General features: G+C 36.7%; 1 protein-coding gene across 2 annotated transcripts in view; it reads left to right on the forward strand.

Annotated features, from left to right (window-relative positions):
* alk (ALK receptor tyrosine kinase) overlaps positions 1–17,789 on the forward strand; it is a 430,726-nt gene that overhangs the window by 184,987 nt on the left and 227,950 nt on the right. The window lies entirely within an intron of this gene.

Here is a 17,789-nt window from a genome sequence, read left to right on the forward strand (position 1 = left end):
ATTAGTGCACCTATTAATTGTTATTCTGGTGCAGAATACAAACCCATTCAATAAACTGGAGTATTATTAAAAAGTCCATTTAGTTTTGAAATTCTATCACTGAATGAAACACAAAAAACAAAACACATGATTGTACATTATTTAGGCCAATTACACAGATATGGATGTTTTAAAGCTTTTACTTATTTTAATTATGATGATATTCCACTTGTAGTTAATTCAAACACAACATTTTGTTAGAATCAGGCCAATAAACCATTTTTTAAAATAGAAATGTGGACTTACTGGAAATTATTTTAATACTTACTTAAAGGTTTTGCTGTTTCCAAAAGGTACTTTTAGTCTGACTAGTGAGACTCATTAGGAAGTATATCCTACTTTATTGAATTTAACTGTAGATAACTACACCTGCAAAAAATTAACTTTGAACATTTAGAAGCTCAGATTTTGCACATTGTTCTTTGCAAAATAGCTCAAGCAGGGTTTGGAGGGAAAGTCAGACCTAAATTAGATGTAGGTCTGGGCTTTGACTGGGTCATTTACATATATATGTTTTATTAATCTAAACCATCCATTCTTCCTGTCTCAAGTATTTCGCTCCTAACAATTTTTCGTCCAGGATTGTCCTGTATCTTAGCGTCATTCCTAAACAGTTTACTTGCCAAATGCCAATGGAAAAACATATCCACCACCAACTGTCACAGGAAGAAGGGTTTCAATTTGCATATGCATTGTATCAGGAACCTGTCACAAAACATGGTCGTAGCGCCCTCATTTCTTACCTGATTTCTATAAAATATGGTATAAATTAAAGCTGAGAAAATTGCTGTCATAAGGTGTGGTGGATGAGTGGTGAGGTAGAACGCCAGGAGACCCAGGTAAGAGAGATGGTTGTTTTAATAATAAATAATGTTCCAAACAGTCCACAAGATTCTGGCGGCACAGCTGAGCGGAAGCCAGGGCTCACACCGGTAGCAACAGAATATACGCGTGGCAAATGAACAGGCAAACAGAAAGACGTAACAAGCGACGAGGACCCGACAAAACACAGAGACACAGGTGAGACTAAATAGACAGGAGGTAATTAGGGAACGAGAAACACCTGGGAGTAATCAAAAGGAGACAGGACAACACGGAGACTCAGAGACACAGGAAACTCAAAATAAACACACAGAAAAACACGGAACATGACAATTGCTGATGTACTGATATGTAAAAAATGTATTCTCCGTGGATATAAATCTATAAAGAATTTGTTTTCTATCAATTCGTGTCAAGATGCAAGAGAGGCCCAAGCAAATTTCTCTTTTATTTTGGTTAATAATTTAATTTAACATAACTGCTGCTGTTAAAAGTAGTTTAAAATTTCACAAACCATGCCACCTATGCTTTATGAAATATGTCATCCGATTTGATGATTGTTTGTAGAACGTGGTGATATTCATAACAAACGACACAATTGGTCCAGTTTTTGCTGTTTCTTGAAAGCTTAAAAATTACAGCAGCTGCAGTGCACCACAGCAAAGGGAGTATAACGCTGATAAACAAGTGGGAAACAATTTTAAATCATTTATATTCTGCCTTTTCTCGCTTTCTGTGTCAGTTTTAGTCTACACACACACACCCACACCCACAACCCCCGACCCGTTGCCATGGCAACCAACACAACACCTCTGCTAACCTGCAGAGCGGAGTGTAATATATTGACCAGAATGCCCTGAGCTACAGTCAGTTTCCTGTTTGCGGATCGTTCTCCGGTCTCCTTGCATCCACATATACATTCAAACCGCATCAGACTTCCCTTCAGCCAAACTAAGACCTAGGTTTTTAATTGTACCAGACTTTGCTTATTTGGCCCGCATTAAAGTTTTATGCATTCACACCTCCCCGAACGAACCAGACCTTAAAGACAAACAAACTAAAGTTTGATTAAAGCAGACTAAACAGGGCTAATGCGAATACACCCTTTAAGTCCAGTTGCGTTGGAGTCTTGCAGGAGCGTGCCTTTGCTTGGGAGTGAGTAAATGTTGATTGAATCCACATTTTTATAAATTCCATCTTTTGTCATGTTTAATCTTTGTCTAGATTAAACAAGGGATTAAAAATTCAGGCTTGAGGGGCCACTTCTCAGCCACAGTTTAGCAATATATTTTCATTCTGACGTCTAAAGACAAAATAGGAGAACGAGAGCAACTTTGGAAATTCAGCTGCATAAAAGCAGCTTATCCTAACAGATGCACAACATCATCAATAATAAGCACTTTTTAAAAGATGTTTTCTTTTACCTCAGGCAAAAACTTAAAATTAGCAAGTTTTAAACTGACGCTGTACTGAGAACGAAAAGGCAGTATCTTTTTAGAAAATGCCGGATAAATGAAATAGCTGTTTGCCCTTTTGATTAGAATAATAATGAGGAATGGTCCTGCTGTTGAGACCACTTGTAAAGTCTCCTCCGTTGTCTTGGAATTTCGACTCTCCTTTTTGGTCCCTGCTTTCAGACTAAAATCCAAAGGATGTCATCAACAGTTATGTCATATACTGTGTATCGGTGCATAAATTGGCACTGCAGCTCAAATCCTGAGCTGTAAGCCAGAGGTGCAACAAGGAATCATAGGTAGATGGTGAAAGTGTCTTTTATATGTCCTACATTTTTGTTTCCAAAAGTGTTGATATAATATTTTTATGTAAGGATGATATTTCAAGAAGGAAAGTGAGGAAGTGAAGGCTACAACTGAGTCACCATTACCATATTTTGAGCATGTGATGTAAGACAGGAGATGAGTCACTTGTGACTTGCGCTGATTTACTTATGTGTCAGGGTAACTTTCTTGTTGCCAGTTTTAATCATGGCCATATTTTAAAAACAGAAATTATGTCAGTAGAATGTTGCATTATGCATAAATATTCCTGCAGCTGTTGTGAGCATGGTAGTGCATGCAGTTCTGGGCAGATGAGACGCATTCATTAGACACAGTTCTTGGCATATTTTTCGGAGCTATCATTTTACATTTAAATATAGCCTAAAATATGTTACAGCAATTGTTTTGAAATCATACAGCTTCATTCAAAACAAGGCTGTATATATGATGGAAACTGTGTAGCTAAAATATGCTGCTAAATTACAGGCAACAATCGCGCTCTTGTGACTGTGTCCCATTTAAATCACTCACCAATAATGTTCCGGATATTGCACTATAAGGGATTCATGATATCAGAAAATCTTGTAATGGTGATACTCAGGCCAGCTGACAGCTTTGCTTGATCTGGGAAGAAGATAGTCTTCCGTGGGAATCCATAACCAGTAGAAAATTAATTAATATTTGCGACACGGTTGATGTGGTATCCCATCTTATATATTCAATTAATGAAATATCTTATTTAATATTTCTTTTATTAAATAACTATTTTTGATTCCTTTGCCAAAATACGTCCTGAAATAATTTAAACTGCTACTTGAGTCTTAACCTGCACAGAAACTCAGCAGCAGACCAGTCACTTTTTGTGTAGCATTTCTAAATGCATTTCTCTGATTAATTCCAGAGACAATCAATCAGAGCCAGAAGGAGAGTCTTAGTGCTGTCAATCACTGCTGCTCCCCCCCTTACTCTCTGCTATGATACAACTCATTCCTCATAATAGTTAGCATTGCCACCATTGGCAGTGGATAAACAGTTTTGCTGTAATGGTAAATATTTTTTTTCTGTCATTACCACAGCTGTAACATGTGCACAAGCATGATTGTTAGTGCTAACACATGTGAATCTCTGTCAGATCATACTCATTCACTAACTTGATTTCTGCCATGCTAACTTGCTATTTTGCAGCAGTGACAGTATTGTTTTTGATTTTGTTGTTGTCTTGTTATGTAATCCCAATAACAACAAATCCACACTTTGAGCTTCTTATTTCCTCCTGTTGCCATTTCGGATCATGTTATCTGCCTGTCATTGATGACATCTTGATGATAATACACCTGCACTCACCTTTAACTGACTTGACTCAAAATTGAGTAATCTGATTCATACCCCCTATCCTAAAACAGACAATTCTGAGTATCACAGATCTGAGCAGGTTTGTTCAGAGTATCTGCCTTATCTTCATAATTTAAGCCCGTTCTTTAAAACAGAGCCCAGGTTGCATACAGTGCCGCATGAACGGCACATCACTAGTGTACATAGTTGATGGATGAGGAAAGATGAAGCTTGTGGCAGTGAAAAGAAAAACAGCGAAAGTGGCAGAGGCGATTAAAGCAAATGATGGTAGGCACAAGAAAAGAGCAAGAAATATGACAAAATCTGCAATTTCATCTCTTCTGATTTGCTAAAACAATAGAGATATTGTTGCAAATTTCACACAAATGCTGAAAAGTTATATCTCTTTTGAAAAAGAATCAGCTGACGAAGCCAATAACCAATTCTTACTCCTTCAATTTTTTTTGTATGTTTCTGTGTTTAGACTAAAAGTGCACATCGCAGTGAATTATTTGCACTTTATCTCCTTTGATACTGTCTGAACAGTATTGATAATGTTACAAATTCAGTTAATAAACCAAACTTGGCAATTATTTTAAGACTTAATATAATTATATGAGTTGCAAAGTTTCAGCAGCATATCTTAAACTGTTTATTAATCAGGTGGTTGTGTGTAGAATGCTTGTGCAAGAAACTCGTACAGTGGCTTTTACAGATAAATAATTAAATATCAGTTTCTCAACACTATTTTGATTTGTGGCCAGAGTGTGAAAAAAAATCTTTTATATCTTGGTCTATTGATCTCTAGAGCAAGATATGAAAAAGCACAACCTCTACCTCCTACCAAGCCGTCTTTTTTTTTTTAACCGTTCACTGTCTGCCCTGGGTTTCCACTTGTAAACATACGCAACAGATCTCTGACAGAAATAGCTCAGTTTGTTAGTGCCATAAGAGCAAAAGACACATAGATGAGAGAGGTCCACCTGCTGATCTCTACCTGCAACTTGAGGCTTGATCCTCAGGTGACAGCCACAGTCCTTTTATTTATCAAAATGGTGCAGCAGCTGCCTGACCTATACTAGAGCGAGAGATTGGAGCTGTGTTTTCCTATCTTTGCCTGTAGCATACCAAACATTTTGAATTTTACTGAAACGTTATGGCCAAACCATTTTTGGATTTGAACCCAGGGCCCAGGACAGGAATCCCGTTTGCCCCCCTGTCATTCTGCCTTGCCAATACTATTGGTAAATATTGTGATGGTGATGATATTAGTCGCAATATCATCATGATAATATCATAATTTGTGTCCAGTGTGAGCATGTTAGGCTCTGACTAAATGTTATGTTAGCATCTACAATTTGAAATCATAACACTTCGAATATATTAGCCAACAATTATTGCACTTTAAATAGTCCTTTTTTCAATATAAGTACTACACACACTAATACTGCACTAAAAATTTAATATATTGTGCAGTCTTTTACAGTATTCATTTCTCTTGACAGGAGCAATTATTTTGTTGGAACGTTTTCAGATAAGCCTTGTGTTTCTAAAGATACACTTGACTTAATGTTATAGCAGAGAACCAATGATTAAAGAAACACCACAGTTCTCGGCCAACCATAAGATTTCTTTGCTTCTTTCTACATTTAAGAGAGTGAGAGACTCAGGGAATAAGTCATTTGCTTTTAGAAAACCAGTTTTCACAATCTCGTTTTTTACTGTCCTAGTCGCTTGAATCTGAATTTGCAGACTTTCCTTGTTAAAGTATTCTGGAGCTCTGTATCCTGCCTAACCCCTCAGTTTAGGCACCCTATCAAAAGATAGAAAAAAAAGAAATTGTGTGAAGGTTTCTGTGATTACAGACATCAAGACCATAGCAGTCCCAAGCTTACAATGAAGAAAGACTCAACATCTTCTTCGATTGAAACATTTTTCTCAAATCACCTTCCTAAAATGCATTTACCTTTTGTTATTATAAACCTAGATTTAAAAAATACTTTCTATGTTTTCCCATTCAATTTCAATAGTTTGTTTTATTTCCTCCAAACTATTTAATGAACTGACTTTAGCCAAAGTAACTAATTTAGCTTATTTTGTTTTCCCACTCTCTAGCTTTAGCTCTTTCTTATTATTGAGCGGTGAACAGTAGCCTTAACTGAAGTCTCTTCAATGTCTGTTTTTCATTTGTTTAATTTCTTCAAATTAGATCATGATGAGTTGCTTTTTGAGATTTTTAAGCCTACTTCAAATTGTCAGACAGGTTCTATTGAATTGATTCTGTTGGTCACAGAATAATCTGACCTGGGTGTGACTTGTGAAACAACAGTTCATGATTTAACAAGGATGTCAATTATCTTTTTGCAGGCAACTAGATTGGTTTGGATCCCTTTCTTACTTTAATGAATAAAATATCTAAAGTGCTTTTTTATTTATCTAAAAAGTCTGATATTAACACATGTTTTATAATCTTAAACAAGCAAGTTGTAAAAGAGAAGCAAAAATTTAAAAATTCTTGAAGTGGAAAAATATTTTTAAGGTACTGTGTTTACTATTGTAAAAAAAAACAAGCATAATCAAAAAAATAAAATAAAATAAAAAATCAACCCTAATATTAACATTAGGTTACTTCATTGTAACTTGGGTTTATTTAATATATTAATATAATAAGGTGAAGTATGGATTGACATCCAGAGGAAGCCAATGGGTGCTTGTTAACCTGATGTTTCTACTTTAGTACTGCTCTCATCAGATTGTGGCTCAAATTGGCTTCCCTGACAGATCAGCAAGCACCAAACTGCCTGTCTGGACTCTGGCTCTCTCATGTTGCTGCAGCAGCTTGTGGTAACAGTTTAAGGGGGGGACTTAGTGGAGTTAATCAGCTGGAGAAGAGTATCTTGAAATAACTCATGCTGGGATGTTCCTAGCCTACCAGAGTTTTCTTTTTGTCTTTTTACATTCGATGACTTTGCTGACCCCTTGTCTCTGGTATGCTGGCAAATCAGAAGGAGAGCTTCTCTGAGATCAGTGAGGCGATAATAATGTGGCTGGAGCACATCTGGGCTGTAAAAGCCAGATGACTGCAAATGCTAATGCAAATCATGGCACAGCTTGCTGAGGCAAATTAAATGCTGATCGAACACGCAAGAACCATTTTATATACTATATTTTTTGTTGTTCTCTACATAATGGATTTGAGTACACCGTGTTTTGTCTTCATAGACATGCTGAAACATTTTGTTTCTATAGCGTGATTGCACTGCTATGTTTTTGGTATGAGTGACTGGAGTTGCACTGCATGACACAGAACAGCATCAACAGCTGAAAAAACGAGAGTTGGTTCACAGCAACATGGCATGGTGAACATGGCTTCAGGCTGCAGCAATAGATCTTTGCTCTCCCCACAGCATCTGCTGTCTGCTGTCATTTGTCAGCAGTTACAAAAGCCAACAAAGACTGACTGGACATTTGCCACCAGCTGCCCCCATTTTCTCTCCCATCACCCTGCTTCCATTAGCAGCCTTTAGTTGCAGGGGCAACAGAGTAAACCAGATTCGTTATTGAAATTTCTGGCAAACTTCTGTGCCTCTCTGTGTCAGTAATAATATCAGTGCCGTCAGAAGCTGTCAGATATTATCAGCTGCTTTTCCCACAATGTTGTCTTTCCCCTGTGGAGAACAGCAGCAGGGCAGATCATCGCTGTTTTCTGTTTAGCAAAATGCTTCCCATACGGTGTCTTCATCAGTTCGATTTTCCTTGTTCTGATGGATTGTCCTGGCTCATCTGCGGCTGCCAGCTGCAGCACACTCGCGCCTTCAGATGGATGTTGGCCACTTGAGGAGCTGCCGTGCTCCACAATAGAACATCTGCCTCGCTCAGCTGGTAGTGTTGTTCATCAGTAATGAGGCTCAGTGGTAGAATAAAAGAGGTTTTTAGAGGTTAAAAGGCAGGTGCTCATGGCAGTCTCCTGGAGACGTGTTAAATCCACCTTATTTCTAAGTGGAGGCATTGCTGTTGCATAACTACTACTAAGGGTTCACTTGTACAGTCTTTGGTTCTCTCTTTCTACGATCTGGACTTTGTTTTGACTTTAAGTTTTGATAAACAGGGTTTTTGATATTTTAGTTTGTATTTTGCTTGAATTATAAATTAATATCTTATAATTGAAAAGCAATATCCCACACTTTTAGCATCTTGGTGCAGCACTTTTTAATCTGTTATCCAGAATTGTAAGTCTGAAAGACCATCAAGGAAAATACTAATCAGCTAGCAACCAAGAGCCCACAGTAACTCTGGGGGAGCTACAGAGATCCCCATCTCAGTTGGTTAATTCTGACAAGAGATTCTGTGTCATGCACTCTACAAATACAACCTAACACTGCGCTTTTTTTCTGTGCACACGATCTCCACAGTAATACATGGTGACGTCAGATGCAGTTTTCTCAGCAAGAACAGTGAACCTGGTCAGAGTTGATGGGAAGATGGAAAAAGCTAAATGCACCTCAAGAAAAGCTGTTGGAGGCAGAGTAGGAACTGAAACTGGGGTGGAGGTTCAAATGATTAGCAGAATGACTAAGCATGAAGTCAAAACTACAATAGAACAGCTTAGCTCAGTGGTGTTTAACGTCAGTCCTCAAGGGCTGGTATGATGGTGTTTCAATTCTTTCCCTGGTTAAGCACACCTGAATCAAATGATGCATCATTAGCAGGCCTTTGACATGGTGAGGAAGTAGTAGAATGTGCTTTGTTGAACCAGAGACACGTCTTAAACAGGCTGGATGCCTTGAAGGGAGTTGATCACCCACAGTTTAGATCAAAGCATATTCATGCGTTATAATGGCCCAGTCAAATCCACACCGAAATCCAACAGAGAAATAGTGCCAAGAGTTGAATATTGTTCTCCACAGGTCTTAATCCAATTTGATGAGTTTGAGATATTTTGAGAAAAATATTACTAAGCTGGTAGAAAATGGTCCAGAACACTTGCAGCAGTGAGCCATGTGGTGTTGAAAACAAGGCTGACGGCTTCTGAGAAGATCTCTAAATAGTGCAGTGTCAATCAGTGTGGAACAGTGTTTGTCAATTCTGGTCCTCAGGGACCACTGCCCTGGATGTTTTAGATGTTCCCCTTCTACCACACACCTGACTTGAATAAGTGGGTGATTAACATGCTCCTGCAGCGGTTGATGGCATGCAGGGGAGGTCAAGCAATCATTTGAACAAGGTGTTCTGGAACAGAGACACATCTAAAGTATGCATGTCCCCAAGGACCAGAATTGAGAAACACTGGTGTAGAATATTGAACTTGAAATTGAGCAAAGGAAAAATCTGGTTAGGGAGCAGGATGGCTTTATATATCGATGAACAATGTTTGTGACCTAGCAGAACACGACAAACCATCCTCCTAATTGTTTTCTTTATTGGTCTTTCCCCGTTCTACTACTACCAACGCTCTTAAACGACAGAAGGGAATGTTGCAACATTTATTAGTTGTAAATGTCTGAGGAATCCACTCTACATTTCTGTCTCCTAGAAGGTACCTGAGTCAAGTTTGAAGAATACTTAACCCATTTAATCCCACCAGCAACAATTATTGCCATACATTTTTTCTAACTTCTGTGAGCTCTAAAACAATAGTTTTGACTTTTGGCAGCTAATTGAAGTTTTAAAATAAAATAATAATGTGTCTACTCTAAGCAATATCAATCTTAAATATCTAGTGTGAAAGGTCACATGACCAGACCTCTTTACTTTCTGCTTGTAATGCTGGAGGTAAATGTCAGTCACAAACATGTACAAGAGGAAGTCAGCAAAATATTAAAATAAACAAATATTAATAAAATATTTTTAACATTGTCAGGATCTGTGTTTTTCTGTGTTTATTTAGAGTTTTCTGTGTCCTTAGTCTCTTCGTTGTCCTGTCCTCCCCTTGATTGTTCCCAGGTGTGTCTCGTTTCTGTGATTACCCTCCCGTGTATTTAACTCCACCTGTGTTCCTTGTTCCTCGTCGGGTCCTCGTCAATTTTTCGTCAATGTCTAGTCTGTTCGCCGTCGGTGTGTCTCTGTGCGAGCTGCCTTGTTACTGGACTTATTTTCATTAAAAAACATCATATTCATCATACCTGGGTCCGCTGCATCTGCCTCACCACTCTCACCACCCGCACCTCATGACAAACATATGTTCTTTCAAGTGTCTTCTGCTGATATAGAAAGAAAATTGTATCCCTTCATTCATCTTTTGATCATAAGGAGAGTGAATGTAAGCATGGCAACAATTGTTGCCGCTAGCCTAATACATAGACAGCACCTAGCATAGCAAAGCCTGAAACTAGTTTAGGACAGGGCCACGGTGTAGTGACTGGTCTGATGGAACTGGGAAAATTTCTTCCCAGATGCAGATTTGTTCATACTAACATTTTTCCTGATTTTGCCTCTTTGATGAAATGACCAAATGAGGTCAAAGGTCACTTGGCACATTGAGACAATGACATCTGAAGGATGTAGTATTGAATCTTTATGTATCTAAAATATTTCTGAACACTCTTGTAACCATTCCTTGTTATAACAGATTATGTATGTCATGATTTTTCTTCTTTTTTATATGCATAAATAGGCTATATATACAGTATGTAATGCAGACTATGCAGTTTCCCACCGGCAACAATTGTTGCCGAGTATAAAATCTACATTTTCACTAACATAACCAACATAAAATGTAATAATTCATAAATATCATGTTTTAGGGAGGTCCAAGGATTGAAATGCATGCACTTATTGTGCAGGAAAAAATTGGGGATTAAACGGGTTAAGGATCCTTATCTAGGTTTAGAATTGGAAATAGTTCAAGCACCACTTTACATCTCAAGAGATACCTGACAGACAAGAGTTGTCAGACAGCCACTTTCAGTGCATCTATTAATCAGCAGTGTGAATGTGCAGATGTCGCTGTGTTGAAGACAACTAGACCAAGACAGAGGGATGTTGTTTTTCTGTCTGTATTTAATGTTTAAGTTGCATAGGTTGTTTGTTGTTATGTGTTCAGATATTCAGAATAAATGTGCTAGTTTTGAAGGGTAAAAATAAGCTGAATCAAAGTAAAGGAACTGCTTTAGATGGAAATTCAATGGCCACATTAGGAGAATTTGCTGACAAAGTTAGTGCTGCAGCCTGCAGTGCCTGTTATTGACTGAAACAATGGGAAGCTCAGAATGATTTAATGATCTGAAACACTGCAAGACAAATGGGTTTTTCAGTGCTTTGGATTTTGTTAGGACTCCCTTAAAAATCTTCAAAGCCTTCAAGAATCTGTTGTGCAGGACTTCAGTGGACCCCCTGCCAGCATGCCATCTTTGTGTTACTGAAGAGGGGATGAAAGGGATGAGGTGAGAGGAGTTCTTAGGGAATGGGAAACCTGACGCTGAACTTTGATCCCCTCTGATCTGGCATCACAAACTGTCACATGTGGTTCAGTCAAAGCATTTTGATAACTCTCTCCTCCTCTTCTAAACCCATTACTGTTTCTTTGATTAACATGTCTAGGAATCTACTTTGCGATGGAATATAAAATCATAAGCAAGAGTCGTCTGCTGTGTTAATAGATTAGGCATAAATCACTATTTATCATATATGTCACATTTTGAAATCCATCGTTCATTTTCAAACCTGGTTAGAAAACAACGTACTGTAGGAGTACAGCTGATCAATACTGGATAGATTTTGATAAAGTTGCTCAAAAATATTTTGTTAAACACTTTAGTGATTTGTTCCCTCAACAACAGAAAAACATGCAGTTTTATATCTTTTACTCATTTTATTTGCTGTACTTTTCATACCTGCTATGAAGTCACTCCCCACTCCACTATTCATCTTTGTGTTTGATTGATGACTCCAGCAGCCATCAGGGGAGATAAATTGCCTTGTATATCAGGGCAATAAAAACTCAGATGCATAAATAAGCAGAGTTGAATGAAATTGCCAAGTAATCAGGAAATAAACATATTCATCATCTCAGTTTAGGAGCCATTATCTCAGTTTAGGAGCTTCATGGGGATTTTTTGTTTTGTCATTCCTAAACATATACAATGTTGGATTTTGTCTAATTGTGCTCTTCCAGCATTCTCGTTTATACGTCTACTCAGCTCACAGTCAAAGAAACCCACATCTTTGCAATTAAGGGGTAAAATATACATTTGAAAATCTTGTGATCCTGATATTGGGAAGAATTGACAATGTTGACAAAGTTCTCGTATATACTTCCATCACTTTGGTTTTTTTTTTTTTTTTTAAACCCTGTATAGCATTTTCAATCATTGAAGAAAATCATTTGGATATTTTGTTTGCAACATTATTGACATTTTAGTAACATTTTAGAAAGTTGACATAAAATTACAGCCTGCATAGAGTTTACCATAAAAGATTTTCTCATCTGTATCGACCCTAGTCGTTTAAGTCAAACGAACAAGCACAAACAAATGCCTTTTTTTATTGTTGTCTTGTTTTCATTTTCTAGGTTTACAAAATATTTGGTTGCACCTTTATTAACATCAGGTAGCTTTTTTCTTTGTTTGTTTTTTTAATCAAGAAGAATACTAAATGTTCCTTTGGTATACAGTAAAATCTTAGTGGCCATTCGAATCTGACACACTAAGTGTCTTTAAATGTCTTCTGTAGATGTAGCTTTCCTAAATCCTATAAAACTTTATGACCACATGCTATCATGTCCTTAGCAACCTGTAAATATCATTACTGGAGGCCAGATGCTCACATGTTGGCATTAATTGTGATCAGTATCTGTTGTTCTTAGAGCTCTTCAAATGGCCTATAAAACCCGGCTAGGATGACCCGATCCACAAATAACAACAGTAATGTGATTAACGTATCAGTCTTTTTACACAAGCATTTACAGGACTTATGAATTATGTTCAGATGAGCGGAGATCAGTGACTGAAGATGATAAACCTTCGGAAATTAAATTTCTTCCACCTCACAAAACAGACACTTAAGATTGAGGTTTAATTTCAAAATGAGATAAATAAACAATGGTGACTCATCGTTGCTTCCTGAGTTTTAAACAAATAACTGCACAGCTCCTCCCTGTCAAGACAATTATTTGAAATCAATGAGATTAGTTATGGGATTACCATCCCAAATACCTGTTGAATGCACATTGTGCAATCTGACATGTACTTCTATAAAGAGCATATAAATGCGTAGGGCTAACAAACATACATAGACTAAATTGCGCTGATATAATATTCCAATCACTACAGTTTTTACAACTAAATACATGTACAACTTCATTATTTGTTTGAGAATAAAAAAAACACTGTAAATGTGTTTTTACTGTTTCTAACAAGCCAGAAACACTTGGATAATTTATATTGGATGTATGCGAGTTTGGTGCAAAGAGGTGTGAAAGGAGAGTTATTGTCCTTTTAAAACCAGAAAATGTACAACTTCTCTTAAAGTTGGAGGTAGTCTTTGCCATAAAATCTAACCTGTAATGGAAAATATCTCGGAGGTTCTTCTGAAAAGGACACCACAATCCTTCTGACCTGAATTTACTGTAATTACATTTAATGTAATTTGATACTGGGTTTTAAAATTTTTCATGACTGTAATTTACTTTATCCTCATAAGATAGTTTAAGGAGGTTTCAAGAAAATAATTGGTTCAAAACATTATAGAAGGAGTGGCCAGACCAGTATGAAAACAACCCACAATTCAAAAGTTTGTAAATGGCAAAACGAGAACCACAGGCAGCATTTATTCTTTACATTGCTTTAAATTCTTAAATCCATTTAAATCTACACAACACCAGAACTGAAGGAATTGTGGATTGGGAAGATTTTGGTATTAAATTTATTTAATTTAAATGAATTTAAATTAAATAAATGTATTTAAAAATGTAATGTAAATAAAATAAAATGTAAATAAAAACTTTACATCAGAAGCTTGAAAACCACTGCATCAGAGATACTTTCATATGAATCTACCCCATGTTTAAATAATCAGCACTGTTGAATCTTCCAACTGAAAATGTTTCATTTCGGTTCTACATCAATGAGCTTTGATGTTTTTCCATCTTCCTAAAACATTGTGGTGGCAAGATGAAACTTTCCACGTGGTTCCTAAAGGTTCTAAAATAGTTTAAAGAGCAGCCATTATTGAATTTACAAAAGTCAACACATATTTACTCTACTTGAATGTTCATGTCTTTCCTCTTTTTAAAAGTGGCTAAAAGACGGACCCTTATATTGCATTTTATTTATATCTGTGTAACAGAAAGGTAAGGATTGTCTATTAACAGCTCCTAGTAGACTCTCTACTTGAAAAGTAAAGTATAAATCTAAAAAGAAAGCTTGAGATCCATTTATGTTAGCAGGAATTGTTTGGGGTGTCTCGAAAGGTGGCACAGATAATATGTAAAAAAGAAATATCTCTTAGTGGATGTTTTCACTACCGAATAAATGCATTTTCAGTGTGATATTTTGCTTCCGCAATAACAGATAGATATATTTAAAATCTGTTTTTGCAAATTTTACAAGGTATGCTTGCAAGTGTGGAAGTTGCTTTATATTTAATTTACTCTCACCCTGCTGTGCGTAAATTGCAAATATAGCCCTGTCTTACAAACAGTTGCTGAAGTCCATCAGCGCTGAGTATTTGTTGTTTTCTTCAGGCGGTGACGATTGTTGTTCTTCTACTGCAACAAAGATAAAGCCCATAAATTTTTCTCTCAGAGATATTACAGTTTGCGAGCGAGAAGCTGATTTAAATTCAGTCTGTGTTTTCAACACTTACTCTGTGCTTAGGGACAAATCAAATATTAAAACAAACTTTTTTTACAGGAATTCTGTTTGTCATGACCCGCTAATAATTAGCAGTGCTTATCAAGCGCTTTAGGAGGCAATCAAGGATAACTTTTGGCAGATGCAGCCAATGGGGGAAATGTGCTTTGCATTTATGGTAAACACTATTTCCTTAAATAACCACTCTACTCATAATGACTGCACTGGTATATTAAACTTGTAAATGAAGCAAAGTCAAAAAAGGATATGGTCCTAGTAAATTCAGGGGAATAAAAGTCACAGATGTCACAAAGAATGAATAAACCATTAAAAGCCGTGTCTCTGGTCATTTGGCAATTCATCAGTTCTGAGTCGCTTTGCAGCAGCAGAAGGTGGGTGAAATTGGATGACAGCTCTGGATCATACTCACGACAGTTGAATCATATCTCTCGTCCCCATTTGGCAGTATGCAGCAGCGTTTGGCCTGTCTGCATGCCAAATGTGTCTGTGCGTACATGAGTAGTGGTCTGATATCCTCTGGTGGAAAACATGAGGAGACAGCTGTGCAACTTATTTATCTATGTTAGTTTATATGAATGCAGAAAATATGCAAGTGTGTTTGTTTTGTGTCTGGACACACATTCAAATCAAAGTTCATATAAACAGGCATAGATGTGTGAGCCCTGGATAATTTCAGAATGGAAATGTACCGACTAACAAAGCACAATTAATCTTGATTTTTAAACATGTGTTAGCTAGTTGTGTTGAAAAACTGCATGAGTGTGAATAATTTGAGGAATTTTGGGTGTATGATTACACAGTACCCACAGTGTGGGTTTTGAGTGCCCTTCGATAATTCATATCTAAATAATGGCTGGCAAAATAAACAATAGCCACTGTTAGAAAATGCTTATTTAACTGTTAATGGAAAAGAGAAAAAATGCTAAAGTTATTTGTCTTTGCAAAAGTAAAAATGTCTTTGTTACAAAAACTCATTTAAAAAGAATCTTGGTCTTTACAAAGATAAAGATTAGAATAAAAGTTAAAAAAAGATGTATCGGACTTACAGGAGTTACTTTAAGAAGATATAAGTGTAAACTAGAATATAGGAATTAGGATCACAGCTTTCATCCGATAGTTGAGAGAAATCTGCAACCTGCAAATCCAGAGCTGCAAGTGACTCTTTGGCTTTGCAGTTCACTTAATATTTTGAATGATGTAATATTGCCCTTTTTGTTTCATTCTTTGGTTCTGTGCCCCCATGAAAAAAACATTGTCTCCACTCTGGGCCCCCCTGGTAAATTTGGTCTACAGCCACCACTGTGAGCAATATCATGTGTGCACGCTGTAAAAGCAAAGAGTTATGAAAAGAAGAATAAAGTTACTAAAATTAATGCTTATAGACATATATTCACAATGTGGCATGGAGGTAAAAAGTGAGACGAAGGACAAAAACAAAACATCTACTTGTAAAGTGCGTTCACGCATCACTTTGATCATTTGGTTAAAAACAAGCTCACTACGTACCAATCAAAAGATCTGTTAGTGTTTTAAAACATATGTATTTCTTTTACATTGAGTGTATTGGACTTATTTTCAAGCAGTTACAAGAAGGGTCTCTAACACTACTCCTTGCAAGCTATTATCCTACAGATTTTAGATCCATCCCTGTTCCAACATCCTCGATTCAAACGATTGAATTACCTCTTCAGCATGTCATCAAGCTTGGCAAAGCCCTGGTAACGAGCTATTCATTTGATTCAGGTGTGTTGGAGCAGGACTGCATCTTAAAGCTACAGAACAGAACAGTAGATCTCAAGGATTAGGGCTGGAGACCCTTGAGTTATATTGTGCATAAAATGTGAACTCAGCTTAGATACAAGCAAAATAACTTATTGATCTATAGTAGCATTGTATAGTAGCTCCACTAGAGTAACTATGAAAATGTTATTTTCTACGTTGCCATGCAACACCTACCTCTGAATAACAGATCAAAACTTGGATGGATCAAATGCAATAATGCATTGGCTAGTTGGAAAGAAAATTGCCATTAGAACTATATTATGTATATAAATACTATTTGTGTTTGCATTGTTGCTGAAGCGTCGCAGCAGGCGAGTTCATGAGGTAGAAAGAATAATACAGAGATGCTTAAACCACCAAGAAGCACACAGTGTTAATTGTAACTGTGGAGTTTGCAGCTGCATAAGTTTAGTCCTCACTTGCAGAGGGAAACTACAGGAACAGACGTCTGCTCAATCTGCTAGCTATAGGCTAATGGTGAGTTACTAAACATTTGTTTGATAATCTGGTTTGTCTAACTGGTTAACTTATTTTACTGTTAGGATTGTAAATGAGGGTTGATTGCTGTATTGACTATAAAATCGATATATACACCATCCTGTTATTGCATTGGGTGTTCTACTAACTGTAAACTGTCACAATGAAAATGGACCATTTAAAGCACTTCAATCATCTGTATTGGACAAACCGTGTCAATACAGCAAAGTTTGTGTTGGTGTTTACTTTAAAACCAGATTTATATTGTTTCATACTTGTTGAGCAAAAAGGGTTTCCTATAAAGAGACGGTGAAGAAATCTCTCCAAAGTAAAAGTTTTCACTTTCACAGAAGTTGCCCACTTTCAGATTAAGTTTTCTGTCATAAAATTTGATATTTGGTCTTTATAGTGGAAAAAAGGCAGAATATGTGTAAAAGCATTTGGTTTTCTTGTTTTTATCTTATTTATTGTCATGATTTATTTCAGATCTTCCCCTATATGTTTAAATTCTAACTGGACCACTTTTAGATTTAATTAATGAATAATTTTTCAGGCTTGTTATTGATTCTCCTACTGTAGGCTTTATAAGAATCTTTTTGTTTGGTGTTCTCATGCACACTGCATTTTACCACAACATATTTACAAACTGTTTTCTGGACCGACAAAGTATTGATTTAAATCCTATTTGTGTTTATTTATTGCTTATACTTCTGTGCTGATTCACTTATTCATCAAATGGGTTTCCTTT

This window comes from Xiphophorus hellerii, chromosome 19 (genome assembly GCF_003331165.1).
Source record: "Xiphophorus hellerii strain 12219 chromosome 19, Xiphophorus_hellerii-4.1, whole genome shotgun sequence".
NCBI lineage: Eukaryota > Metazoa > Chordata > Actinopteri > Cyprinodontiformes > Poeciliidae > Xiphophorus > Xiphophorus hellerii.